Raw genomic sequence first — 9,957 nt, 5'->3', positions numbered from 1 at the left:
CCTCGTGTATATAAAGGTGCACGCGCCTACGTATACATATACGTATGTTTGTATATATGTGTATATGTATGTACGGTTGGTCGGTCCTCTTTCTTTCTTTCTCTGTATCAGACAGTCTCTGCTTCTCGCCTCCACCTCTCCGCAAAATAACTTTGGAGAAGCGTATCTGGACAGTGGCGTATGCACGTGCCTCATTCCCTTATGGAATATCTCAATTTATATATATATTATATATATATATATATATATATATATATATATATATATATATATATAATTAATGACTCGATACATTTCTCCTTTTTATTTTTTTCGATTGAACTTTCACATTAATACAACAGATTCGTAAATTTTCTGATAAATAAAATCATTGATTTAATCTATATATTTATTTGTACGTAATTACCGATTTAATCGTAGAAATTTAATATAAAACGAAGTAGCTTTAATCTTTTATTTACGTCGAAAAAAAAAAATAATTAATATTCTTCGTATCGATCGATTGGCCGGTCGTCGAATCTTTATAATTAAATATTCATAAAAATACATAGACGTGTCTACGCCATTGGCATCGGCACATCGCTCCCACACTTTTGTCAGTCCATCAAGTCGATCGACGCCCAAAGTCTCTTTTCCATATCCATCTTTCGAACATCCTCTCTCTTTTACACACACACACACACACACACGTACATACATATCTACCTACCCTAGTAATACCTATCCACCTATCTACCTACCTACCTACCTAGAAGCGATAGACCGACTTGACGTAGCGTTGGTGCGCGCGAAAGCCACTCTTTTTTGCACTTTTTCTCGAACGATATACGTTTAAAATCAATGTCCAATGCACATACGGCTTCCTTCGCTTCGGAACGAGGGAAAGAGAGAGAGAGAGAGAGAGAGAGAGAGAGACAGAGAGAGAGAGAAAGAGAAGCTTCGGGGGTTGGATATTCGCTTAGGAAGGGATCCCAAAGTACACATACGAGCTTGTACGAACGCCTCTGTGTAAGTTCTTTGAACGATATTTGGACGTGGATATATACAGGGTGACCCGTAACGACGCATAGATCGACACTTTTAGACCCGACTCTCTTCTCGTCTCGACTAGAACATTATTATTTTTCTTTTCCTTTTTTTTTTTTTTTCCTTTGCTTTTTGTTTGTTTCTTTTTTTATTGCGATCAGATCAACGAGAGAAATATGACTCAGCCCCGGACTACTTAAAGAGAACCTTTTAAAGGGTGTGACATATTTGTATTATCATTTATACATTCATTAATTCATCTAATTTCTATTTAATCGATCAACGCGGAAACTTATTTTCATTTGTTATAAATTTGTATTACTTCTGTATAAGGAAACCAGTATAACGAAAATATCTGTTCAATCATTCTAATTGCAATAACAATTATTATGATCTTGTTGATATTGTATATGTATGTATGTATACGCGTTTACCTATATTATATATATATACATGTATCGCGTAATAACTTTTGAACAATGTCGCAAATTATGTTCACTCGATACCACCTAGTATATATATATATATATGTACCTAACCCTGTCCTGTTTAGTATTCGCGTTATATCGGATGTTGCCTGAAATATAACAATGTGGTCGAACGCCGCGACGGAAATGATCCTTGCATTTTGAAGCACGTAACGGTATTGCTCCCGTAACTTTGAAAGTTCCCGCCGACGAGATGCGACTCTCTGTACGCTTACCAGCTATCATAGTTTTCCTACTCGAACCGATCTCGATACTATCGCACTGAATTATTATAATGATAACGTTTCCACAAACTTTCCCATATTATTAATATTGCCGTATAATTTATCATTATCATTATTATTATTAATATAATTATTATTATTATTATTATTATTATTATTATTATTATTATTATTATTATTATTATTATTATTATTATTGTTAAAATTTATAATCAATTATATAAGCTGATTATATCGTTTGAATTTGAACATTTTTCATAGAGAAAAGTATATTTTGATTTAGATCATTACTAAATACTTTTATCGAGCACATCGAAATATACACATACGTATCTTTACTTTATCAAGAAATTGATTATATATATATATATATATATATATATATATATATATATCCAACGTATATGATTCGCAGATGCATTTTTAATGAACGGCACGCTTTTTCCCTTCTTGTTTCAGAATCGTCCTAAAAACGTGAACAAAGGAGTGAATCTCGTCATTCAGAAAAAGGTAAAAAGGAAAGGTAAAAAGAAAAAAGAGAAAGAGAGAAAGAAGAAAGCAAAAAAAAATGGAGGAAAAAAGAAATGACTCGCGGCTTTCTACGAGATGGAAAGAAGGAAGGAATCGAGAACGACGATAACACTTTGACGGCTTCGAGGCGTTATCCAGTTGCTACGACGGCTCTTGCGTAAGTCCCATTTTAATTCCATCAGTACCCGCTACCGCTCCCACTCTTCTTCTGTTATATGTCTCTCTCTCTCTCTCCCCCCTCTCTCTCTCTTTCTCAGTTTTTCATACTCCGCTTTCGTCGAGCTTGCATATATACACGAGAACATGTCGCGTAAGACCGCAAACAAGCAAGTAAGATCTAACACGCATACATACACACGTCTCTTCCGTAAGTATTTTATACTTACTTATGTGTATATGTATATATATATATATATATATATATATATGCGGGAGCATTGTGACCGACTGCGAAGAGGCTTTAAGTCCGCAGCCTCTCGAGACGCTAGCTCTAACATACTGCAAGAGCACCACAGTACCACCTTCTCTCGCTCTTTCTTTTTCTCATCCTTCGAGATCCTTTGTCGTTTCTCTCCCTTAGAAAGATATCCCATAAAAATGGTAAAGAAAGCTGACCTGATTCGCTTCAAACTCTCTCTCTCTCTCTCTTTCTCTTTCTCTTTCTCTCTTTCTTTCTCTCTTGTATGTAAAAAAATTTACTCCTAACGAGCGGGGTGAGAACTTTTGTGCCTTTCATAGAGACCGTTCGAGGAGAAAAAGGAAGGAAGAAAAGGGTGGTGACGGTAGTAGTGATCGTTGTGGTGATGATGATGGTTGTGATGGTGGTATTGGTCTTATTGGAGGTGGTGGGAGCGGTAAGAAGGGATGGTCGTACTTCGATGGAAAAGTTCGAGGGAAGATATTCATTCGATTTCGACGATAAAACGGTCGGGCATTTAATTCACGCTGCGAAACCTTTCAAATGGTATATATTCAACGGTATCAGGCACACAACGTACCTATATAAGCGATATAACTAGAGAGAAAAGGGGGGTCGGTGGTGGTGGTGGTTGGGCGCGAGAAAGAGAGCGAGGAGATGGGGATGGGGTGGCGGGTGGTGCCAGGGCAGAGGTAAAGCGAGCCATTAAATCGTCGCGTTGATCGATGCGAGTTCATTACGGCCGATTAAGTCTATGCGGCGACTATTATTCGTTTATTCGTTTGGTGATCAACATTTATTTGAGAAAATAGAACAATTCGATGTCGCGTTAGGCATAATTTTAATTTTAATTTTTTTTTTCTTTTCTTTTCTTTCTTCTATTTTCCAATAAATCCACATTATCTCTAAATTGGATTTAAACGTTCTTAAGACGTAAGAATGTTCCCTAGCTTTGATATATACTGGTATTCTATATTATTTCGACCGAGTTAGTAATGAAGGTTGAAATTTTTAATACCAGATCAAAAGGATAATTTAAAAATAAAAAAAATTAGTTACTCCCTTCCGAGACTTTATAGGCTAACTTTTTCTTTGTTTTATCTTCGAAATATACGAGTGTAGAAATTTTGTTCACGAATCGAGAAAAGTAAAACAAAATTGGCGCAAAAAGTTTCTCGAAATAGAGTAATTGATAAAAAAAAATGTCCACCTATGGACTTTCGGGTCAGCTTATAAAAAAGATATATATATATATATATATATATATATATATATATATACAGAGTATTTATTAATAATTATGAGATTGTCCTCTCGTATAAATTAATTGCAATGATTGTTCGTTAAAAAAAATGTGTCTATATATATATATATATATAAGATCCAGATCCTCTAGATCGTGAAGTATTATTTGACTGTTTCAAAAAAAAAAAAAAAAAAAAAGAAGAAAAAGTCATGAGATTGCAGGATAATAAAATCCGAAGGAAGATGGACGTAGGTAGGAGATCCCTCTTAGGAGAGATTATTTCGAGCATAGTCCTTTTCCTTGAAGCGTAAGGAGTTTTCATCTCGAGACGGATTCCGATCGAGATTCTCAGGTGTCCGAAGGCGTCGAAAATCATCCCCTTATGGCCGTGTCAACGTCGCGCAAATTTTCAACAAAACTTTTCGATCGCCGGAGGCTTCAGAAGCACTCTGTACTCCTTTCCTTTCTTTCTTTCTTTCTTTCGTTCGTTCGTTCGTTCGTTCGTTCGTTCGTACTTTCCTTTTTTATCGCTTGCCCTTCTTCTCCTTTTCCCCTTAACTCACCCACCGTTTCTCCACCGACCCTTATCCGTCGTCACGTGTGCCTTTCTCGAACGTCCCGTTTCGGATTTCAGCTACGCTTAACGTTTGACCCCCTCGAGCATATTCGTGTTACTCTCACCCTCTCTCTCTCTCTCTCTCTCTCTTTCTCTCTCTCTCTCTCTCTCTCTCCCTCTTTTCTTCTTTCTATATACAACGCACGAGGATATCGTCGCATAAAAATAAAAAATAAGAATATGATAATAATTATATAAAGAAACTAGCCACGGAAACAAATGACCTCGAAATCTTTGGTTTTCTCACATTATCTGTCTTCTCTGGCACATTATCGTCATTATCGTAATAATGCACGATGATGATGAAGATGATCGTTATTATTATTATTAATTGTTATCATCGTCGTCGTCATCATCATCATTATTATTATTGTCGTCGTCCTACTCCTTCAATAGCAACAGCACCGGCAGCAAAAGCATCTTCGGTTTCCTTTTAACTTCCTTTACGCGGCGACGGATTTGCATAAAAGAATCTCTCCCTTAACTTTTACCCTGAAAAAGAAAAAAACGAAGATGAAGCGACGACTACGACTCACACACACACATACACTCTCTCTCTCTCTCTTTTTCTATTTCTAACTATCTATCTATCTATCTATCTGTCTATCTATATGTGTGTATGTGTGTTTATAAGAAAGAAAAAGAAAGAGAGTGAAGATAATATCGGGTGACGTCCTTCGTTCCTCGAGGCTCTTTGTAACATTGAACGAAAGAAAAACGCAAATTGGCGAACTTCGGTGAAACTCCTGTACAATGGATTCGCGACACTGGCAACAATGAGCCTTGTATCAAGAAGAAGAAGAAGAAGAAATAGTAGTGAAGTAAGAGGAAGAGAGTTTCTCTTCATTTCTATCTCACTCTTTCTTCTATATATCGTAGAGACAGAGAGAAAAAGAGAGAGAGAGAGAGAAAGAGAGAGAGAGAAAGAGAGTGAGAAAGAAGAGAAGAGAAGACGTCCGTCCGCGTGGAAAACGCGTTGCTCTTGGCCACCTTCTTTTCTTAAGGCATTGCTGATGGGTGAGTTCGCGTATCGAGAAAGGGCCGTCAGTGGGAAAGAAAGTCGAAGAGAGAAAGAGAGAGAGAGAGAGAGAGAGAGAGAGAGAGAGAGAGAGAGTAAGAAAAAGAGTAGGGGGAGGGTGGAGAGGTATAGAAATAGAGAAAGAGAGAGAGAGAGTCCAGCTTTCCGTCATTGTCGAGAAAAGAGCCTCGGGGCCGCGGAATTCTCGCGCGGATGCGACTTCGACATTGTTCGAGACTAACGAGAGGAAATCCACCGACCATCAACGCCATACTCCTCCTTCCATCATCTTTCTTTCTTTCTTTCTTTCTTTCTTTCTTTCTTTCTTTCTTTCTTTCTTTCTTTCTTTCTTCTTTCTTTCTTTCTTTCTTTTTTTTTTATTCTCTTTTTTCTAAGTCCCCACTCTTCGATCGTTTTTTTTCTTCTTCTGCATTTTCCGCTACTTCTGGGGCTTCTTCTTCTTCTTCTTCTTTAGTTATGCCGATCTTTCTTATCGGTCCTCGTTCCTCTTACGTGTCTACCTCGCGACATGTTCCTAGTGGTCCTCCAATCGAAAAGTTGAGACGATACTTTGACGATTAACTTTTCTTTTTTTCTTTTCTTTTCTTTTCTTTAATTTTTTCTTCTCGAAGATCTCTAACTCGAACTTCTTCTCTTTCCCCGTTTTGGCCGGGTTATTATCTTGAATATATACCTAAATTTATTGTGTGACGAATAATTTTCTTTCTTTCTTTTTTCTCTTTTGTTTTCTTTTGTTTTTTCTTTTTTTTTTTTTTTTTTGAGAGAGAGCCACGAAAGAGAGCATCCTATCCGTCTCTTGAATTTTAGATTTTTCTTGAATTTCGAAGAATCGAGATATTAAACGTTGTCCATATAAGCTTTCTCTCTCTCTCTCTCTCTCTCTCTCAATTTTCACCAGTCTAACTAATCTCTTTTATCTTTCCGTTCGAGCAATTATCGTCGAATAACACGCGAGAACGCGTTCAAGTTGATACCATCGGCTCGTTTAATTCTAGTATAAGCGGAATGCGAGTTCACGACGTAAGCACTGACAATATTCACGGTAATCCAATTGAAATTAATTCTAAGACGAATATTCCTCCAGTCCTCTCTCTCTCTCTCTCTCTCTCTCTTTCTCTTTGTAAAGCTCATTTATCTCTCTTCCTCCCTCTCTTTCTTCTTCCCACGAAATGAAGTCTCATAACGCCACTCACCCTTGGAAGAGATGTGCGAGTCCGGAAGTGACGTGAAATATCGCAGGGCGATGTAATCAAGCTCTCACTCGACGGTGTTAACCGAGTCAGTCTATCTCCGTCTCTCTCTCTTTCTCTCTCTCTCTCTCTCTCTCTCGCTTTTGGGATCTCTTCGAGGTTTCCGTAATTGTTACCGTGGCCTGCGCTAGGTTAATCACGTGGCCAACCTGTCGTCGTAGTAACGCACCGAAGCCTTCCGTCCTTCATCTCCCTTCCCCATTTTCGAGGACGAACGAACCTCCCCTCTCGCAAACTCGCTGATAATTTTCACTACCCTCTCATACCTCTGCCCCCTTCCTTGCCCACTACCTTACTACTAGTACTACTACTACTACTAACCCACAAGCTTTCTTCCATTCTATCGTCTCAAAGTGGTGTCATTGTCATTGCCATTTGACACAGTCTGGTGTCGTTGATCACTCGATGAATCTAACTAATTGAATTATTTTGACAATTACCGAGAAGACGAAATCGTGAATAAGAATATTCGATGAAACCTGGGAGAGAGAGAGAGAGAGAGAGAGAGAGAGAGAGAGATGGAAAACAAAAAAAAAACAGAAAAAACGAAAAAAGAAAAATAAGGTGGATCTTATCGGAAGACCGTAAATCGCGTGACAAATTAAGAGTGCACATTTGTAAGCTATCATTATATACATATCTTATTCGAATGATTGAATCCTTCCGACACGCGAGTTCGTGCGGGGCTCAAATTGTAACGCGTAACGTGCTTACTTATACACATCTATACTTACGTTTCCTAATTGGTATTGTTAAATAAATATCCCTAATGAGAATAGGACAATGACAACAATAACATATATATATATATATATATAAAATTGAATGAACGTAAATTTAATTAAAATATAAACTAAAATTATTGAAATTATTAAAAATGTAAGAAAAATTATATAAGATAATGAAGAAAAAAAAAAAAAGGAACACCCTTATCAAAGCATCATCGTTATGGTTTCCGACTGTACGTGGGAACGCCTACGCGATGATGACTCGACGTGTTCTAACTCATTAAAATGCTAAACATTTAGTCGTTACGAACCAACCGCAAACCGACTTCCTAACCTTCCTAATTCGGCACTTCCGCTTTTACCCTTTCGTTCGAATACGCTTCGTCGTACGTTCTATCGAAATTCAAAACATGTCCCGCGTTTGTTATATGTCTCTCTCTCTCTCTCTCTCTCCCCTTCACTATTTCTCTCTCAATCTTTTTTTTTTTTTTTTTCTATAAGAATAAGTCTATAAAGAAATAAATATATAATAGATATTTCATACTCGTCGATCTCTTTTCTCTTCGAATCTTCGATTATTTTTTTTTTCTTTTTTTTTTCTTCTTACCTCTCCATCCTCCTCCTCCCCCCCCTCTACCTTCTCTCTCTTTATCTAACTCTTTTCCTCTTTTTCTTCTTTCTCGATCGGAGATCTCCAACGGAGATTCGTTTTTAATAGAATAAAATGACTCGTAGAACCGTAGAACGTGGATTACTTTATTATCAAAGGAAGGATTGCCCATTAAATATCGTGCCTCGAGATCGAGAATATCAGTCTTCGTTTTTTCGATGTTAAAGTTTCCCATTGGTTGGTACTGAAACGATAGGGAATAAATTTCCCATTAACGTTGGTGAATATCGTCTTCGTAGTCATCTTCGTAGTCGTCGAGAGAACACGAATTGGTGATTCGAAGATTGCTACTTCTTATGCAAAGCGAACGTTTATTATATATTTCATCTGTATATAATACTATAACTTTATATACTTATGTATATATACGTATATACATATACATATATATATATAAATATAGAAAGAGAAAGAGAGAGAGAGAGAGAGAGAGAGAGAGAGAGAGAGAGAGAGAAAAGGATCGATAAAAGGTTTGCTATCATAAAAGGTAGAAAGCAATTGAAAGCAGCTGTCTTGAGATCAAAGGAGAATTCTTTGTTCGTTATGACTATTACAAAAGTAATTCTCTCTCTCTTTCCTTCTCTCTCTCTCTCTCTCTCTCTCTCTCTCGTGCGCGCGCGAGTACGTTCGTGTTAATCGGTTTTATCGCGAATATTATTTTACATGAACTTTCCTTTATCGCCTTCTCCAGCTTTTCACGAAATTTCCTTTCTTTCCTTTTCTCCATTCCTTTCCATTCTTTCCTTTTCTCTCTCTCTCTCTCTCTCTCTCTCTCTCTCTCTCTGTCTATCTCTTTTTCTCTGTCTCACACATACACACACATGTAAATACTTATTCTAGTCGATGCAGAAACGTAAATGAGGAGAACGACGTTTTCTCGATGGATCTTAATTAGAATCTGACAATTTTGATAAATGAAAAATATCGATCTTTGAATTGACATATATATATATATATATATATATATATATATATATATGTACATATATATATTTATAGACATATACACATGTACTAGGTAGGATATGCACTTATAACACGTCGAACATTTGTCGATATTTTCTTGATTCGTCGTCGGATCGCATGTCTGATATTTTCCATTTCTCTCTTTATTTCCTTCTGATTTCAGCATAGATAGACAGGGGTAGCAAGGACGGGAGTGGTACTAACATACGCGTTTCTATGATTTATTAAAAACCCGAATGGCTTATGTAAAAGCTCCTACGATCGATGAAAAAGTTGAGCCATTAACCCACTCGGTCGGTCGGTCCGATCGGCCGGGGCACCGCCATCACACATTTTTAAGATTTCAAGATCCATTCAAAGACGCCTTATTGTCGCGAATATTTCACACCCGACTATTACTTCTTCTTTTTCTTCTTCTTCTTCTTCTTCTTCTTCTTCTAATTCTTCCTTTTCTTGTGCTTTTTGCAGTCTATACTCTCTTTTCTTCCTTATCATATATATATATATATATATATCGATCGTATTCGTGCGACATCTCATTGGCTAAGACCAATGTGAACAGAGATAAAAACAAAAAAAAAATAAAAAACGAACTCACTCTATTATTTTCCATAGCCTTATAAAGAGCGAAGTCCTTCAAGAATTTATTCATTATCTTAACATTTTATTCGTATTTTTTAATAAGTCCACGTAATAAAGTTTTCTCTCTATCGCTGCTAACTCGGCTCTTACGATTCTTTTTATATATACATACG

Source organism: Vespa mandarinia, chromosome 2 (assembly GCF_050613455.1).
Source record: "Vespa mandarinia isolate Hongniang chromosome 2, ASM5061345v1, whole genome shotgun sequence".
Taxonomy (NCBI): Eukaryota; Metazoa; Arthropoda; class Insecta; order Hymenoptera; family Vespidae; genus Vespa; species Vespa mandarinia.
Note: the sequence above shows the minus strand (reverse complement) of the source record.